This window comes from Pinus tabuliformis, chromosome X (assembly GCF_031772625.1).
Source record: "Pinus tabuliformis cultivar Carrire ecotype Pingquan chromosome X, CPIR1, whole genome shotgun sequence".
NCBI lineage: Eukaryota > Viridiplantae > Streptophyta > Pinopsida > Pinales > Pinaceae > Pinus > Pinus tabuliformis.
Genome location: NC_142308.1, coordinates 937,949,583 through 937,970,495, shown reverse-complemented (window position 1 = coordinate 937,970,495; position 20,913 = coordinate 937,949,583). Strand labels below are relative to the sequence as shown.

At 35.6% G+C, this 20,913-nt stretch overlaps 1 pseudogene; it reads left to right on the top strand.

Moving 5' to 3' along the window:
* Positions 1–17,286, top strand: part of LOC149142779 (protein CLAVATA3 INSENSITIVE RECEPTOR KINASE 6 pseudogene) — a 56,630-nt pseudogene extending 39,344 nt beyond the window's left edge.
* The last annotated feature ends 3,627 nt before the right edge of the window (positions 17,287–20,913 follow it).

Below are 20,913 nucleotides of genomic sequence, written 5' to 3'. Positions count from 1 at the left end.
ATCCCAAACTTAGCTAACATTAACTAAAAACACCCACACTAATATCACCCTCAACAACCCATAGAAACCCACACTCCACATAGAGTGTTTTGACATAACCACACACTTACACTTACAATTAAATGATAAAAGCCCATTAATTATCCCAAACTTAACTAATTAAATGATTGAAGCACATTAAGTATCTTAAACTTAGCTAATTTATAAATGATAAAAGCCCATTAGTTATCCCAAACATTAACTAACATTAACTAAAAATACCCACATCAATATCACCCTCAACAACCCATAATGACCCAACTCCACATAAAAAACAATTTCCTCCAAAATCCACTTCACACTCTTTCCAAAGTCCGTTGTAGTCACCCACTAAACCCCTAGGAACACCCCACCACCCCCCCCCAAGAAAAAAAGGGAGGTGCCGAATACAAAAACAAACCAAGAAAAAAACACTACACACTACAAATTCAACGTGTATAATCTCGACTTAGTAGATCCACGATGGCCCAACTAGAGTTTGATCCACAACAACTCCTGTGATTCATAAACTAAACAGATCTAGAGAACCCAAGATTTCGTGGACCCCTGATCTATTCGCAAAGATGACCTAAGAGGGCCTTCAACAATGGAAAACTTCCTAGAGACAAAGAGTAGGGATGTCATAAGAATGACCTGGAACGTGTGGCCAAGCTCCAAGATTAAAGCCAACAAGTACGTAATTCAGTTGGAGTCTGTCTACAACCCTCTCCGCATAGCGCTGGAGATTCTCATGCAGCCTTACCCTCCTCTCCGCCGCAAATTGTGTCTCTGCATTCTAAACCCTTACATCCACGTGGATTACATGGCCAAAATTTTTCGATGCACATTTTTTTACCAACGGAACCATTATCCCCATCACTATGCCATGATCAATGAGAGAAATGTGTGTGGTGATATTTTCTTGTAGTATATGACCATCAAGTATGCATTTCCTGGTGACTGGGTTTCGAAACCAAACCTTGTCTTTATGTTCATGTTGGATACCCGCGTGATCAAAGAGGAATTGGGGTGCATGAAATTGGCCCTATGCCAGGCCATAACTCTGCTACCAGAGAATGCTCTGGCGGGGTTTATTACATTCATGACTCAGGTTCATGTGCACAAATTGGGGTTTGCAGATCTATTCAAAACTTATGTTTTCAGTGGTTCCAAGGAGATTTCAAAAGAAGAGATTTTAGATCAGATGGGGCTTACGCGGCCTCAACCTAGATTTCCAAAGGGAGCAACTTTCGGTGGGATGCTAGGTGGAGGGGTTTTGAATGGTGTTACTACTGGGGAATCAATCGGTTCTTTCTTGTGGTGTCGGATTACCAATACACATTGAATTTTGTATGTACCTGTGGTCCTTGAGTGTTTTTGCTTTTGATCTTTGATGGAGTTTGTTTGAATTGTGTTCCATTTCATTCATTTTGGGAAACCTGATACTTTGTGCTTGAAAGTGAACATGTCAAGCCATCATTACATCAATAATTACATCAAAATAGACTTTCACCAACCTACCCATGCAAATAAATCAATCGCATGAGATCTAATTCCTATCTCTAGTTTTTTTCATATTTTTCTTAATGTAGTTAGACATTTGTGCCCCTTTTAGTGTTTTGTTTTTTATCTTTGAGGGAGTAGCCAGAATTTCTTATCCAGATAGAAGATCAGCCTCTTTACTTTTGGATTTTAGCTTATACTTTTTCATGAAAACCATATCGATCTCGAAAATCTTATAATTGAGTTGTTTGATTGCAGAAACAAGATGTTGAAAACTCAACATCATTCATCCAATTCTCTGACTAAAATGTTTTTATATTCAACTTTGATTCTAAGAGAAGAGGCTAGACCAGGTAGGTGGCAAAGGACTAAAAAGTAAACATAACCTTCATTATAATTGGAAAAAACTTGAATCTTACATCACTAAAAGGGATGCAATTGTCATGTCATAAAATAAAGCATGCCAAGGCATTATTGCCTTAAAATAGCATATCTTAACCAACCCATGCAATAAATGTGTGGGGATGAGGTATAGATCTCATTTCTTATGTAGGTAGGGGGACTTAACATGAATTCTTTGTGGCCCTAGGGCATGTTTCTCATGATGTAGATATATATTTAAAAAATAAGCTAGTGATGAGATACTTATTGTAAATTGGTTGGGTGCTCTAGAGTTTGTTCTCCCTTACTAATTGGAAATTTGTTCATGAGGACTCTTGTGATTAGAGCCATCTAGAAATTGGAATTAAGAGGTAATGGGCTTGCAATTAGTTGGGCACGAAGATTTCACTGAGATAATATTTTACTCATGAAGCAATATATTTGAATGTAAACACCTCAAATAAGGATTTGTGGGTATCATTATATGTAATGTGGGTGTTGAAGTGCCGATTTGAAGAAATCCTCTATGAGAATATATCTTTAAGTGGCCATTTCTATACTCTGTGAGAATATATCTTAAAGTGACAATGTGACTGAAGTTAGTATAAAATGTCATTATAGAAGTGATGTGCTTCTCTTCATATGGGACTCCTCTAGATCATGACTAGGGAAATAACACTCTAAACAATACTTTGAAAATGTATTCTTGCATGCTATATTTTGGATGTTTGTTTTTCCTTGTAATTATAATAGCATATTATGTATCTTTTGAGTGCTTTTTAGGGAATCAAAACATGTAAAGGGATTTCTCCCATTGAAATAAAAATAAAGTCAAAAGTGGATTCTTTGGTATGATGAACGTGGCAACATATATGGTACATAGAGATGAGGATCCTGTTTCATATTTTAAGGCATCCAATGGGAGTGGTAGTGGGTTTCAATTTGGTAGTGGGTCAAGCAATAACAACAAGATGCATACTCCTAGTGGTCCAATGGTCAAGATCTCTCAATTAGGTTTGTGAGAGGAGATGGATCTTGCAATAAAGTTTTTCTTTTTATTATTATAGCACACACTATTGTATATATTGATATGTGTGGAGCTCTAGTTGAAAAATATTTCATTGGTTATGTACCTCTTGTTCATATAAGTGTAGACCCACATTGTTGGTTAAGGATAAACTCCTACAACCTTCAAAATCAACATGTATTCTGTCAAAGTTAGTATTGTTTCATTCATGAAAACAATCAATATTTTTTCTTATGGATGAATGGATTGAGCACACTATTCCCACATCAATTTTGTGGTGTCATTAAAGAATGCATTGGGTTTCTTGAAAGTGATAGATGCTTTGGGTGCACAATATATCAGTGGACTAATCATTAAATTTATTGAAGTGATGACTTGTGTGCAAATGATCAGCACTTGTTTGCAAGGTTGTTGACATAATTGTGGAAACTAAATACCCACAACTATTTTGGACACCTTTCATTGTGTATTATTTGAATTTAGCACTTAAATTTCTTACTTTTTATATGACATGGATGGGAGAGTTAATTGATTATGCATGCCATAATCACAATTTCATACCAAACCATACCTGTGTGCTCATAATCTATAAAACCTTTGCAAATTTATCATTGCTAAAAAGTGTAGATACTCTTTTTTTCCCCTTTCATCATGCCTATGTGGTTAAGGGAGGTTAGAACAACTCTTGTATCTGTGGATATTTCGAATTATTGGGCTTTTTGGAGAAATAATAATGTAAATGTTTCAAAGAAGATCATGGAGATAGTGTTGGATGATTGTTGGTGGTTGAAGATTGATCTTACAATTATGATCATGGATCCTATATTTCTTTGTTGTAGTTTGCAAATATAGACCCATGCCATATTGTGAGATGTTTATGAGGGTCGGGACTACATTGGGGTTGGTGAGGACAATTATTTTTTAGAATGAGTATCTTTAGTAGGGGACATCGACGAAAGTCTTTTTCAACACTGTATGAGATATTATTTTAGCACGTGAGAGAAGAATTGGACATCTTCACTTTGCTTGGCTCATTTGTTGAATCCCAAGCACTACAAACAACAATGGCTCAATGTTGGGCTTATCATGTAGATTCCCTGCACACATGGAGAGATAATTTTATAGGGGAGGAAGATTGTGTATAGCAGGATATATTAGGATAAATCTACTCTCGAGAGGTGGCCTTCATTGAGTTTTCATCTCAATTCTTAGATTCAAAGGCTATGATGTGATCAAAGTCAAGTAGATTAAGAAGTCCTATGCTTGGTGGGTGACACTTGTGCCAGTGTACATTATTCCATAGTAGAGATTCATTAAGATCTTATCTCATATTACTTCATCCTCTTCTTTCTATATGGACTGGAGCATCAAGAATGTGTGGACTATGAAGAACATGCTTGAGTAGTCTAGACTCTATAGTGGAGACATTGGTGTATATGTACACTACCTCCTTGTAAAGCAGGGAAGGGAAAAGATGTAGGATGTATTTCTTGATGATATGGTTTTGGAGACCTACCTTGAATTTGCATTGTTCAACTTTGATCTTGATACTCTCACCCTAGTGTTGGTCACTTTTGATGATGGTCCACACTAGCGGATGAGGATATTAATGAACCAGTCCTAGAACTGCTCACTTTTGATGATGGCCTACACTAGTAGATGTAGATCTCAACTTGATATGGAGGAGAAGGGAGGAGAGCACATCAACAATGGAAATGGTGGTGATCTTGATGGTTTTGATTATGAGATGCAAGAGCACAGGCTATAGCTTATGACTCATCACTTTGATATCCTTCAATGAATCTACCCTATTTTGTATTGTCTACTAGCATTGACCAATTTTGATCTTAATACTATGACCTAGGGTTGTGGGGGAGCACCCCCCCAAGAACCTGCTCCCAATTCGTGCTCTGCTCAGGAGCTAGTCGGGAGCACGCTCCCTTTAAAAAAATCACTCCCTGGTTTTTAGGGAGTGATTAGGGGAGTTCCCTAGTCTTTTTTGCAAATATTTTTTGTACAATAACATTCCAAATGTATTTTTTTTTCAAAGAAACAAATAATTTTTGAGTGGGGCAACCTAATGATCAAGCCTATGGCCCTAGTATTGATATGTGATTCATGGTAATGTTAAATTATTTAAGTAAAAGGATGAAAATGAAGATTAAGTATAATGTCACTTTTACTTAAATTTTTAACATTACTTGAAATGAATCAGGATGTTTGAGAGTGGTTTCGACATCATTAGATTTCATATGGAGAAAGTATAATTTTAGATCTCATTCAAAATCCAACAGAATTATCAGTTTTTTAGGATTGGGGGGATTGTAATGTTTCCATTAGATTTTGTCATGTATTAGGGTATGGAACTCATATTTAATCAAGGGAACCAATACCTCCATGTACCTTGATGTTAGTGATATTGGTTGTCGAACTCCTCTATCATGGCCTTACTAAAAATGTACCCATCACTCAAACAAAATCTTGACTTGACATGCCATGGTTTTTTTATCTTATGTTAATTCTTAGAGGGTGATATTAATGAAAAATATCCCTATATAGATCTAGAGGTAATGATAAAGATAGCTCTAGATATTAATTCTTAGAGGGTGATATTAATGACAAAGACCCTGATTTTCCAACAAGACTAAAAAATTAGACAGTTCTCGTGGTAGTAAGAGGCCCAAGAATTAACAATAGATAATAGATTTACTTGTCATTTATAGTTTCTAGTTTTATAACTGTTGACTCTTTCATATTTATTATGATATTTTTTGTAAACAATATATGAAAATTTAAGTTTTAAGTTTGACGTTGGCAATTATAACTCATTGGTAATGAATTATGAATATGATGCTTCATGAAAGTTTAAAGTTGTTTCATTTCATTTCATTTTATAACATTTCATTTCATGTTGGATATTATTTGTTGTAATGGTTACAATTAGCTTAAAAGTACAACTTTTATGATCAATGATGATAAATGTTATGAATGGAATTTTGAAAGCTTGAAACTTTAAGATTGATGAATCATGAGACTCAAAATGTTGTATGTTACTATGTTACTAACTTGTGGATGTGGTTGATGAATATTATAACTTCTAGATGATTGTTGTTATATGGTTCAATCTATGTTTTTTAATATCTAATTCATCATTCTACATGCTTTTGTTGACATATATACATCAAATATAGGAAAATATATATCATATAAAAAAATCTCTCCCCGAATCGCTCCCAAATGGAGGGCATCTGAAAATTTTGCTCCCATTCCCGCTCCCAAGTAACCTTTCTTTGGCTCTAGAGTTGGTCACTTTTGATGATAGTCCACACTAGTAGATGCAGATATTAGTTCACCAGTGTTACAACTGTGCACTTTTGATGATGGCCCACTTCAGTAGATGCAGATCTTATCTCAATATAGAGAAAGGGGAAGATCATAACAACAATGGAAATGGTGGTGATCTTGATGGTTTTGATTATATGATGCAGGAGGACAGACTATATCATATGGCTCATCACTCATGAGATACTTCAATGAATCTACCCTATTTTGTATTGTCTTTTGGCAATCTTATCTATGGTATCATTGTATTTATTTAATACATTTTTTGGCATTGAATGAAGAACAATTGTTCTGACTCTTGAGTTTTTTTCCTGTTATTGTGTGTGTATGATCTATACTTTATTGGCATTCTTATATCTGAATGTTAAAAATATTTACATCTTTATCTTAATATTTCCTTTCTGTAATTTTAATGCACACACTTGCACACAAGTTGAATGGGCTTAACAGTTAAGAACATGTTCTCTTTGGAGGTCACAAGTTTGAATCTAGACAAGGGTAGGGTGTGTAGTGTGTACACCTCCATAGACTAAGCAGTCAAATTACTTCACAGAGGGGGTGCTTTGTCCCACAAACAAGGGGATCTTATATGTCAATTTGGTGTTGGGCTGTGGACTTAGATTATTATTATACAATATTATATTCTCTTAGATTATATCATTATTACTATACAATATTATTTTCTCTTTGTCCTATTTTTTGGGGTCTACGTGTTAGTAGTGGACACTCTAATCCTCATGTCCCAGTTTCAGGTGACTTAGTTTGGTATATATATGCTAAAGTGCTTAGTTTCTAGTTTCGAAAATGTCTACTCGATTGTTTTCCAATATTATGTTGTACTGGTTAGTACAACTAGAAATGAGCATAATACATGAGTTCATTGCTGGATTTTTTTCTTTATGACTGAGATGAATATGTTTGTAGGAAGTTATCAGTACTTGTTTAATGAGTTTTTTTGTTAAAATTTTTCATTTCAGCTTGGGGTTACTAAAATGACAGTAGTAGTTGAAAGAAGACGTGGCCTTGTTATGCTAGCATAAATCTTTTCTCATTCTATGTTCAAGGACTCTTTCAAACGTATTTTTGAGGTTGGAAATCAATCCCTTGGTCTTTTGTTCAAGTAAGTACTAGTGGAATTTTGGGTTGGATATGATATCATCTACTATACATTTCTTCCTATCCTACACAGGCACACATTATTCTTTTTATAGGGACATTTTTCTCTAATGGTGACAGGTTTCTCTTTTCCTTTTAATGTCATTTTCAAAAAGGGAAGATAGATGGTTATTCCAAATCCATTTCCCAACTTATTTTTCTTTTAGCCTCATGAACTTTGAAGTTTATCACCATAAGTTGTGCTCAATTCATTATGAGCAGCACAAGAATGATCACTCACATCTTGAACATGTCCAATTCTAAACTAAAATTGGAAATTATATGTTTTCCTCAATCGACCTCAAAATAAATTTGGATTAAGCCAAACCTTCTTGGTCCAACTGATAGGATGGGTACCCTGCAGATCTTCATATCTCATATTACTTTTCTTTATCCCAAAATTGCTATTGTACATGAATCCATATTTATTTTATTTCTGTGTTTTGATGGTTGACCCTTTATATGTAGTGTGACATCTTGTTGAATTGGGCATGTAGCTAGACTTGTAAGTGATATTTTCTCATGATGCTTGTGTGTGTGGGGAGATGAGATTGAAAATACTTATGGAATGGAATGGAATCTCATGAATTTAGTAGTTGTTGGAATCATATAGGGCCATGGAGTGAAAGGGGTTGGGGTATTATAAGGGGAATATCTATATTAGGAATTTGCAGGAGTGTTGCAGAAACATAGCTGCAACAGAATGTTGGATGGGTTGGGATTTGAAAGTCAAACTCCCAATAGAAATTGAAATAATATATGGTAGAGTGATGATTGAGAGACGGTGATGACTTCCCATAAAGCATTAGTAGTTTGAAGAAGAAAGTAAAGCAGTATCATGGTATAGTACAAGGCTTTCCTAACAAGTGAATCAGGTGGCGTATATGTATAGAGAGTGACTGGCTATGGAGGGGATTTCCTAAGCCTGCCTTTTTTTTCTCCCTTTTTACAAGTTTATTTGAGAAGTGGGCTATGATGGTGGAGATATACTTTGAGATGAGATGGGATCAAATCTCCTTGCAAGCGTGAAGTACGAGATGTCTAGAGGAATTTGGGAAATTCAATGTAACAAATAAGACCAACAGTTATCGAGAAAAAGGAAGAAGGGAATGAGATATTTTAATGTTACCATGCCTGTGTTTTCTTGCTGTCATTTCACCTTTGAGGGGAATTGATCATTGCATGGTGTTGTTTATTATTGTTCATTGCAGTCCTCAAAGGATGTGGGGATAAGTTTGCTTTCTTTCTTGTTCCTCCTATGTATTTATGCTAAGTATGAATTTTTTTCTTTGCTCCTTAATACATATATCTAAAAACATATGCTCTTCTTCTTCCTTACTATCCTTTCCTTCATTGCACCTCCTTCACAACTGTGAATGAGAATGTGTTAGTATTGGTGTACAAGTTTTGTAATACAGGCAAGGATGTTGTTGGGCATGTCTTGTATTATGGTAGTTATGGGTATCACTACCACCTTTGCAGGCAACATAACTCTCCCCAAGTAGTGTGAATCCAAAATTTGTTGCTCTGATTAATATCAAGAGTGGACTGAATGACCCACACAATATAATTGTGAATTGGGATGGCAGTTCTGTGGATCCCTGTAGTTGGAACATGGTCACCTATAATGTTGATAACTTAGTTACTGCATTGGGATTCTCCATCCAAAACCTATCAAGGACATTATCTGCAGGCATTGGGAACCTCACCAATCTTCAGTTTGTGGTTCTGAAAAATAATGACATGTCAAGACCTATTCTTGAAGCATTAGGGAAGCTTGGAAAGCTTCAAACACTAGACCTCTCCATCAATCATTTCAACAACGTTATACCCACTTCATTAGGACAGCTGAAGAACCTCAAGCACCTGAGGCTGAATAACAACAACCTTTATGGACCATTTCCTGGATCACTAGCCAACATCTATGTGTTGTCATTTCTGGACTTGTCCTACAACAATCTCAGTGGTTCAGTCCTAGCTATTCATGCAAGGACCTTCTATATTCAAGGAAACCCTCTATTATGTGGGTCAGGTGTTGTACACCTTTTCCCTAGAGAATCTCCAACACCTATGCCTTTGAATACCAATACATCAACGACTATTATAGCTCCTTCTGGAGTTTCTAGAAAACATACTATGCCTTTAGATTTAGATTTGAGTCTTGGTTTTCTGGTAAAATTGGCCTTGCAATTGGAATTTTCCTTTGGTGGAGACAAAGACACAATCAACGAGTTTTTTTATTTTATTATTATTATTATTTAAGTGAGAAACATGATGCAAAAGTTTTCTTGGGACATTTAGAGAGATTCCATTTCAAAGAGCTTCAGGTTGTCGCTGATAATTTTAGTAGCAATAATATTCTAGGTTCAGGAGGATTTGGGAATGTGTATAAGGGATGCCTACAAGATGGCACTCTTGTAGCCGTAAAAAGATTGAAAGATGCTAATGCAGCAGGGGGAGAAGTCCAATTTCAAACAAAAGTTGAGATGATAAGCTTGGTTGGCATAGGAATTTTTTGAGATTACGTGGATTTTGCATGACATCCACAGAAAGACTATTGGTTTATCCATACATGCTGAACAAAAGTGTTGCATCTCGTTTGAGAGATACCATTAATGGAAAACCTGCATTGGATTGGGCTACAAGGAAGAGGATATCCTTGGGAGCTGCTAGGGGACTTCAGTACCTACATGAGCAGTGTGATCCCAAGATAATTCAGCGTGATGTAAAAGAAGCCAACATCTTAGTGGATGAATATTTTGAAGCTATTGTGGTGACTTTGGATTAGCAAAACTTCTGGATCACAGGGATTCACATGTGACTTTAGCTGTTAGGGGTATTGTTGGGCACATAGCCCTTGAGTACCTTTCAATGGGCCAGTCCTTTGAGAAGACCAATGTATTTGGTTTTGGAATATTATTGTTGGAACTTATAACTAGGAAAAATGCTTTGGATTTTGGTTGGGCAACAAACCAGAAAGGAGTGATGCTTGATTGGGTTAAAAAACTACATTAGGAGAATAGGCTTGACATCATGATAGACAAGGATATTAAACCCAATTATGATAGTTGAACTTGAGGAGATGGTGCAGGTAGCACTGTTATGTACTTAGTTTAACCTAGTCATTGTCCGAAGATGTATGAAGTGGTTAGGATGTTGGAAGGTGATGGATTGGCAGAAAGGTGGGAATCTTCATAGAAGGTTGAAACAACTAAATACAAGGGGATGAAAATTATATCCAAGAGGTATTATGACTTTATCGATGAACATTCATCATTGGTTTTGAAAGAAATGGAACTTTAAGGTCTGAGGTGACTTACATGAAATGATAATATCATGTTTGGAATTGTTCTCATGTGGTGTGATGGAGGCTTGTTTATCTTAGAACATCTTGAATTAACCCCGAGGTAGAGTTAGTTGTTGTATCTTTCTTGCAGTTTCACTGTGAGGTGCACTATGATGGCATCACTGTTTTGGGTGTTTTCTTGTAAAATTATCGTAGTATACTCTCTAATCTCACCTCCAGGTTACATTTCCAACATGGTTTTTCTGCACCAAAGTGAGGAATATAGGCACAACTTACTTGTATATAACTTGTCAGACTTTGAGTTGATGGATTTTTGCTGAGATTACCTGCAAATTCTAGAAATTTTACCATAGTCAGGCCTATTTTTTTATTTTGAGTTGGAAAAGAACTAGGCTCAGATGTTACTCCATGCTTATTAGGATCCTACATGTGCATTGTTGCTCGTCTTTCTCAAGAGGAGGCCTAAGAAAATCAAAAATTTCAGGACAACTTTGAGTGCAACTTTTTATCTAGAAAAACTCCTCCAACATAATTTTCTATCAAGTTTCTCAACCCCTGAAGCTGAGGCATTGGCTAAACATTGCATTGTAGTATTTAGAAATTTATGCAAGAATTTTTTAGTTTCTCCAATGTAGTGTGGAGAAAATATGTGATTCTTAGAAGTGGTTCATTTAAAAGCGAAATATGGGTGTGTTCTGCACACAACTGCCTTAAGTTAAAGTGTAGTAGTTGTAATATGATAGGAATCATGTACAACAAATATTTAAAAAGCTATACTTGTAAGTATCCGTGCTCTATTGTGGTATTTTCAACCATATGATGTTTTCTTTCCCTAATGTGGAGGGTTATTTCTTTAAATTCACATATCAATATAGTGTCTAGCAGTTATGCAGGAGTGGTTGGAGCCTGGTGATTTGAATGTACAAAGGTGGGGCAAGATGTATTGCATTGCACTATGCCTATCCTATTTTTTTTTCTTCTATTAACCTTTCTTTCCTTCTTTTTCTAGGAAGAAAGAGCATGTGAAGGAACAATACAACACAGCTGATTGTCCTCATAAAATAGTAAGGTTGTATTTTTTGATAAAACATATCTCTCTATATCTCAAGTGGTTTATAGTGGTACTAGAAATACTCAATGAAGTTTCGTTAGGATTCTCCTAATGTTAAATAGTGTTATTAGTTGCCCTAAGTTTGAGGATCTTAATCAGTGTTATTGATTCACATAAGCTCTCAATTAGTTATGGAAGTGGGTAAATAATAAATAACTTATTACATTAGCTATATGTGCACCTGGTGCTTCTCTTTTCCTTTAACAATAAATTGTGTAGCTAGTACTGATAGCCTGCAAACCAGTATTAGCAGGAACTTGTGACTTGGCAAGGGCCAAGATGCCTGGAGACAGTCTCATATGGGGGTCCCACTCCAAGGGGACACCAACCCTTAGAGCCTCATTTAAGTGGGCAATATTCAACATGTACACGCTCGATCCCTCTCTAGTTTTGAACTTGTGATCTCCACGGAAGAGACACATGTTCTATTGGTCTCAACCTTTAATGAACATAATTCTCATATGGGGAAGTCCTGAGATCATATGGAATCAACCTCTATTTTGTAGCCAATTTTGATAAGGGGAGATATCAAATCATTGATTGAATGTTGATGAAGATTCTTTAGTGAAATTATAAAATCATTTCAGATAGTAAAAATTGCTTGAAGGAATGTAGGTTGAGACCTCTAGAGGGGAAGATTGTTGAAAAATGTGCAACAAGAAATGTTAAATCTAGAATGTGCTAAAAATAGGACTCCTAAAAATAGCATGTCTAAAAATAGTAGTTTGGCCAATGAGGTCATTGGCCACCTTGGGTGAGAGGTGAAACTACTAAAAATAGAAAGTTCTAAAAATAGCATTTCTAGGTCCCTTCCTATTTATAGTAGTCCCTGGTCTATCTATAGGAAGTAAAAACGAATTTGGTCTTAACAGCAGTTTAAAATATTAATTAATTAATCTCCATGAGTTAATTAGTTAAGGAAAAACAAACTTGAAGTCTATGTGAGGACATGCAACAATTTATCTATTAATTGGTGAATTTATCCATAAGTTAAAGAGATAATGATGAGTTGTAATTAGTTGGCTCAGTTAACTGAGTCAAGTATAGTTAGATTAATTTAACAAGTTTTTAAATTAATGAGATTCAGTTTGTTAATGCTTGCATGCACGTAACAACTGGTATTTTCAGATAACTGAATTTTATAGCTTAAATAACTCATGCATGTCAGTTTAGACAAAGACCCAGTTGAGATCAGAGAAGGGACAATGTACTATCAGTTGGATGAATATTTTTCCTATAAAGGAAGCTCATCCATGATGAAGATTTATCTCCTTCAAGTTTGTGCAGTTAGATCAGAGGTTAGTGAGTGTGTGAAGAGGCCAATTCACACAAGTGGCAGCACTAAACCCCAAGGAAATTGCATAAGGAAATAGGAGGCTTGGAGGGCAGAGGAGAAGGTTTGTGAGAAGCCTTTGACTGTCTATGAGCAGCAGAGGGATTATATTGAGAGCTAGATAACTTCCGAGATAAGGCTTTGTGTAATCTGGACTATATTTCCACTTGTATGATAATACAGAGATGGGGTTTTAGGCAGGTGCTTTCCCCGGGTAAATTCTTCTGTGTTATGTGTGATTGATTCCTTCTTATCAGTGATATGTGTTCTTATTGATGTTGCTCATGGTTGATTAAGCTTCCACTAAATTGTTTGTAGAAGTAGATCAAGTGTTTTGCTTTAGTACATTGCATTACCAGGTGATCTACAGGTGGGAAATTTCTACATGGTATTAGAGCTAGATAATTTGTAGAAAAGTTCTACATGGTATTAGAGCTAGCTGATTTGTAGAAAAATTGTACAAAATTCTACATGGTATTGGAGCACAGGTGATCAAGCAAGAACAATATACTAAGAGGAGATTTCAAAGTTTTGAGTTTTGGGCCAAGAATTTGCATTTAAGATTTGAAAATTTCTATACAAAATTTTCAAAAATAAATAGTATATTTGGATTCCTTGCGGAAAAATACCCAAAATCAAAAAAAAATTGGCTGAATCGGAGTTCAGATGAGGGAGATATCGCTGATTGGTGTGCTAGCCAAGAACCTACATTCACTTGAGGTGTAAGATGCATGCAAAGCCTCGAGGAGCAAGGCAGAGGTTAGATACTTGGTGGTTGAGAGGGAGAGTAAATTACCTCTCAACATGTAGCGCTAGAAGAAGTCTCAAACGATTATGGAGGAGCCATGATTGGTGTAGTAGCTTTAGGAGGTTGTGGAGCAGCCACAACAGGGGAAGCTGAGTGGAGATTGAGTAGAGACATATACTCATGCAGAGACCTCCAGTAGGGGGAAACTTTGAGCCAGGTGGGCAGAGGGATCACATGCAGCCATACCTCTAGGTAGGAGGTGGGGCGATCTAGAGTGATCATCCCAAGGAGGAGGGGCAGGATCCTTGAGGTACCCAACCTCTTGGATGAGACCTTGCTACAGGAGCCTCGATCTGGAGTAGCAGGAACTGACTGACTGGGTAGAGACGGATGCGGATGGAGTGGCAGAGAGAGTGACAGTGCAGGGAATCCTAGGACAGTGCATAGCTAGCAGGCTGCAGCAATGTGAGAGGCACAAGTGTTTTGCACAGTGCTAGGTGGCACAGAGAGGTGTGCAATGGTGCAAGATGCATGGAGATGTTGCAGTAGCCAGATGTTAGAGAGGGAGCAATTGTTAGCAGCAGGTAGAGCTTCAGCATCATTGTATGTTCCTAGCCCAACAGAGTGGTTAGTTGGGAGTGTTTTTGTTCCAAGTGTTGTTGGAGCAAGTGGATCGGGTAGATGTATTTCATGCAGAATATTCCAGAGTTACAAGATCGAGTTCGAGAGAAAGCCTTTCTTATTGAGAGGGAGTGTTGAAAAATGTGCAACAAGAAATGTTAAATTCAGAATGTGCTAAAAATAGGACTCCTATAAATAACATGTCTAAAAATAGTAGTTTGGCTAGTGAGGTTATTGGCCACCTTGGGTGAGAGGTGAAATTGCTAAAAATAGAAAGTTATAAAAATATCATTTCTGGGTCCCTTCCTATTTATAGCAGTCCCTGGTCTATCTATAGGAAGTAAAAACGAATTTGGTCTTAACAGCAGTTTAAAATATTAATTAATTAATCTCCATGAGTTAATTAGTTAAGGAAAAACAAACTTGAAGTCTATGTGAGGACATACAACATTTTATCTATTAATTGGTGAATTTATCCATAAGTTAAAGAGATAAGGATGAGTTGTGATTAGTTGGCTCAGTTAACTAAGTCAAGTCGAGTTAGATTAATTTAACAAGTTGTTCAATTAATGAGATTTAGTTTGTTAATGCTTGCATGCATGTAACAACTAATATTTTCAGATAACTGAATATTATAGCTTAAATAACTCATGCATGTCAGTTCAGACAAAGACCCAGTTGAGATCAGAGAAGGGACAGTGTACTATCAGTTGGATGAATATTTTTCCTATAAAGGAAGCTCATCCATAATGAGGATTTATCTCCTTCAAGTTTGTGCACTTAGATCAGAGGTTAGTGAGTGTGTGAAGAGGCCAATTCACACAGGTGGTAGCACTGGACCCCAAGGAAACTGTAAAAGGAAATAGGAGGCTTGGAGGGCATAGGAGAAGGTTTGTGAGAAGCTTTTGACTGTCTATGAGCAGCAGAGGGATTGTACTGAGAGCTAGATAACTTCCGAGCTAAGGCTTTGTGTAATCCAGACCATATTTCCACTTGTATGATAATATAGAGATGGGGTTTTAGGCAGGTGCTTTCCCCGGGTAAATTATTCTATGTTATGTGTGATTGATTCCTTCTTATCAGTTATATGTGTTCTTATTGATGTTGCTCATGGTTGATTAAGATTTCGCTAAATTTTTTGTAGAAGTAGATCATGTGTTTTTCTTTAGTACATTGCATTACCATGTGATCTACAGGTGGGAAATTTCTACATGGTATTAGAGCTAGCTAATTTGTAGAAAATTTTTACATGGTATCAGAGCTAGTTGATTTGTAGAAAAATTCTACAAAATTCTACAAAGATTTGGTTGTTTTTAGGTATTCTCTCTAAATTTCTAATGAAGGATTTATTAATCTCTTTTTAGAAAGATAGAAATTAGGAACATGTAGAAAGAGTGTGATGGGCACTAGGAAATTCAATGGAGATGCAAACTATTTGTCAATTGTAACATTAAATATATCTTTTACATGCCAACTTGGTTTGTTGCTAAGATGACCTTTTGTCATTTGAGTAGTAGAAGGCTAACATAACACCAATGTTTGGTTTTTTGGTCAAGATGGTTGTGTTGTTCACCAATGTTTCTAACATAAGACTAACTTGAAATATTAGTAGTTTATCAGTTATGTCTCAGGACATTTTGTAGCCTCAAACCTAATAACTCCCCACAAGTAAATAATATCTAGAAAAGTAATAGGTTTGGAACACATATGATCATGATTTTACTTTATGGTTTTTGAACATTGTAGTAGACTACTTCCATTGAAAAGTCTGAGAGAGGATCTCTATGCTCATGCCCTCCCTATGTATTTCTTATAGAGCCTTGAACTAGTTTTGGAGATAGTGTTAGTTGGCTTGATCATAAAATTCTAGAGTCGTTGCTTTTCATTTCCTACTTAGAGGATTTCCTTTGAATGTTATAATAAGTGGTAAGTCATTAGGTATGCCTAGGATAAGGCTACGATGGCCTACAGATTAACAACTCAGGGTGGATTCCTTTTTACTTTGTAGTGGAGCCCAAGGACTATTTCATTTTAGTCATATTACTTTGTTGGTTGGTAGAGCTTTGTTGCCTTTAGGTCTATAGATGTTTTGGTTTGCACCTTTTTTGTGTGAATAGTTACTAGTGTTTTCCAACATACTTATTTTGCTTTAGGGGCATCTTGAGCTAAAGGGGGGTGAACTTGAACCTCATAATTTTCACCAAATAGTGGGAAGTCCTTAATCTTATTATTCAGGTTGACCTGTCTGTTCAGACTATGACATTGGAATTACGTATTTGAAGGCTTAATTTATTTGATAGGTTGAGGTTGACCTCAATGCAGATGGTGCCTATTTGGCTGGTATTTTAAATGTTCACGGTGGTTCTTGGCATGGAATTTACCATTGGGTTAGGCAAACTACTCTGAGAAGGGCCAAAACTATAGAGGCAAGCTGAGAAACTCCATGCTGATGAGACAATGCAACTCAACATTTTTATTAGTTGAGAAGTCCTCAATCCCCTGAGAGAATACAATAAACACAATCCTACACTCCACTGACCCAGGTTAATAACTTGGTTATTGTCTGTTGGATCCATGGGATTCTGATCACCTTGCACCCAAGTTTCAATCATGTTCTTACAGGGTAACACCCAACTGAAGTTTTATATTCATCAATATCAATAAAAAATGGAATGGCCTCTAAGTCATTCCCTTCTCATATAAATTTCGTACAAACTTGTTGGATTTATTGGAATTATAATCCTCCTGACAACTTATAGAGTTCATTGTAATTATTAAATGTGTGCGGGCCATAAAAGGTTTGTTGCCTAAGGGGTAAGGAGCTATCTACCTAGGATTCTAGTAGGAAACAAGGAGTAAAGACTAATGGTAGATGATTTGAAGAAAAATGTTATGTCATAATGTGTTTAGTAAAGTAATGGAAGCTATTGATGTTAAAACCTTTGATTGATATTACCTGTAAGGATGTCAATTCATCATGTACCATTTATCCATGTGTCACATGTGATTAGGATGAGGAAAAAGGATTATTGCACCTTATAGGGACATGCTTAAACTAGAAACCTACCCTCAGTTTTTATTGTAGACCACAACTTACTTTCATGAAGAAGTAGTACTGTATCATATTCATACCCAAAATTTTTTCATGTAGCACACTCTGGTATGGGCATTGACCATTACTGTAGTTGTTATCTTTATCAAAAAGGATTTGATGTTGGAGTCAAAGAAAGTTATAGGAATGGAGTTGTAACAAGGTACTGGGTTGCCCTATTGGAAGATGTGCAATAGAACATCCTTTCTAAGGAAAGCTCATATCTACTTTGTTGTTTGGTTTGGTGTTGCTTGACATTCAAAAGAGAGTGTTCCACATTTAAATCTTAAGCTAGGAGAGGACAGTGAAGTAGGAACTAATTAATGAGATTTTATATCCTTTTGAGGTCAAAAGAGAAAGAGAGGGAAATGGATTCTCTCGCTTTTGATATAGCAAGGGAAGAATCCAAATATGCTATTAGCTTTGTGGTAGAGCACACACTTGATAATTTCTAGGAAGACTCACCTTAATTAATAATATTTGATGTACATATATGAGCCAGATCTATGGATGTCAACGATCCACACTACATCAAGTCATTAACATGATTTTCACTAAGCAATGTTCAATGATCAATGCTAGCTATCATTGTTATTTTGTTCATAATGTTTTTTTTTTTTTTTTTGACATGTCTTTATGTATGCTAATACTATTTTTTTCTTTCTTTTCAATTGCTTTAAATTTGGAACACTTATGTGCTGATTATAATTCATCACTGATTGTGTTGAAAGAATGTGTCTGAAGAGTTGGGGACTTTTCTATAACGATTTTGAATGAGAACTTGATGATATATTTTATTCAGATTGAGATCAATACTAGGAGTCAACACTATTTTTTTAGCATAATCTATATCTATATATAATATTTTTTTCTTTTTTGCATTTTTGACATGGCTCATTATGTATGCTAATATGGCTTTTTTCTGGATTTTAACAAAATCACATCTTTAAATCTCTCACACCTGTGTGTTTGTAATTGTTTATTGATTATGTTGAAAGATTGTGTTTGAATGAGAACTTGATGATATCTACCATCCAACTAGTGGAAATTGTGCAGTTTTCTTATTAAAAGAGAAGAATCATACTGCAGTTTTATTTTTAAAACGTATTAATTTGTTAGAAGTTTCTACATGATTTTCAAAATGTGTCTCAACTCACATTTGATGATTTGATAAGATTTTGTAAGTAAGAAAATTTGTGCTAAATTAAATCTAACATACTATGTTTATTGCAGTGGCACCTTTGAAGTAAACCTTTTTAAGGCTGTAAAGATTCAAGGTATTATAGGACCTTGTTCATCTTTGGAAAAGGTTTATCCTTGCTCACTTTTGCCTTTCTATCATTGATATATTATTTCTGTTATTTCAGAAGATTGTTTGTTTAGTATGATGCTTATCTAATGTGCAAATATATGATAAACTGAGGTAATTCCTAGATACATTAATTTTAGGTCCTAATTAATACTCTTCTCCTATCTTGTAATAAAGATTTTATGGTCTTTGGAATTGGAAACCTAATTTCATATTTAGTATATTTTAATTATATCACTTTTATCAAAGCATTGACAAGGCATTGAGAAAGTAGCCTAACCTATATAGTTCTATTTTGAAATAATCTATCAGTTAATAATGCCATTTACATGGATAATTTTGTAGAAAGGGCCATCTTCAACGTACATTGTGATTGGTCAGGGTAATGAAACTTCATGGAAGATGTGTGGACTTGATAAAAATACTTCCTTGACAATATTTTTTAATGTTGCAACAAGTGAACATTCTAACTCAGCATTATAGGCTACCAATCAACAACTTTTTATTTTGTTTCTAACATAGTATGTTGTTTTCTGTATGTTTAAATTATTTTTTGTCAGTTTCACATCTTTGGTTGTGTCCAATAAAATAATTATGGAAACAACTTCATCATGGTGTTGAAAATACTTTTGTCTATAGTTACCTGTATTTTGATGGCCAAATGAGGCTCCAGGTTACAACAATTATAAGGACATGGGTGGATGACAGTGCAACTAACGAGGTTTGGCACAATTATTTAATGTGATTCTATACATGATTGTAAATTATATTATTTTCTCAATTGTTGTTTGTTATGATTGTAAACTACCTTATTTCCTTAAATGATAGGTACATTTGAAATTTGGGTAGAATAGCATAGAAGAGATAGAAGAGTTGTTACATAATTCAGAATGGTCAAGATTAAAAGAATCATTTGACTTGTGAATATCTATTCTCTCGAAGGAAAAAAAATCAGTGTAATTCTTTGAAGGGTGCTAGCTCAATGGAAGAGCATCTTCTTTACAAGAAGGTGGTTGGTGGTTCGAACCCATCATGCCCTAATATTTATAGGGGATGGTGATGATCACTATTTGTCTGTATACATGTATCAATAGTGAGGGTAGTTAACGTACCATTATCAAAAGTAATTTTTTATATATGAAATGGTGATGGTTAATGAATGTCACCATATATATGCATCAAGGTGAGGGTCATGAAAGGTATTTCACCATAAATCACTGTTGTTCATATGAAATGGTGATAGTCATTATCTGTCATTATAATAACTATTCATGATGGACCTTTAATATCACCACAAAACCTATACTTTTGGTGATGTGGCCTTTGGTGACATTCAATTTTTCATGATGAAAGCTATTTTGACCATCACCAATGAGCTTATGGTGACATTTTTCAACCCTCACCAAGATATAAAAAGGTGATGGTCAATGAATGCCACCATATATATGCATTATTAGTGAGGGTCATTGGTGGGCTCCAGTATTGTAGCAATAATGCTACAACTCCTGGAGATTCCTTCTCTAATTTTATCAACCCGGTAGTTCGTAACAAACTTGGAAGCGACGGTGCTGTATGCACAAGTACTAGCTCTTGTCACAGCTGTCACTTGGTCAGCTGGCACAAGTCCGCTAGGGCTCAAGCCAACTTCTATATGTTCTCAGAAGAAGCTTTCTAAATGATGAACGAAGGCTATCTCAAAGGAAATTAACCTACTTTGCAAGAATGAACTGAAAGCCAACCAAACATGGAAACCCTAGTAAACCCTAATCTGACCAGCTTAATCCTTACAATGCAATGATGGGAATGCAACTCCTAACAATGATGCCATTACTTCTAGTGATATGAGATGCATGAATTTAAACTACTTCCATTGAAGAGAACACGCTTTTTTTGTATTTTTGCTCAAGTGGTTGGAGTTATTATGATTGTGCTTCTTACTGGGTCTTGACTGTGCAGGGATAGTTCAA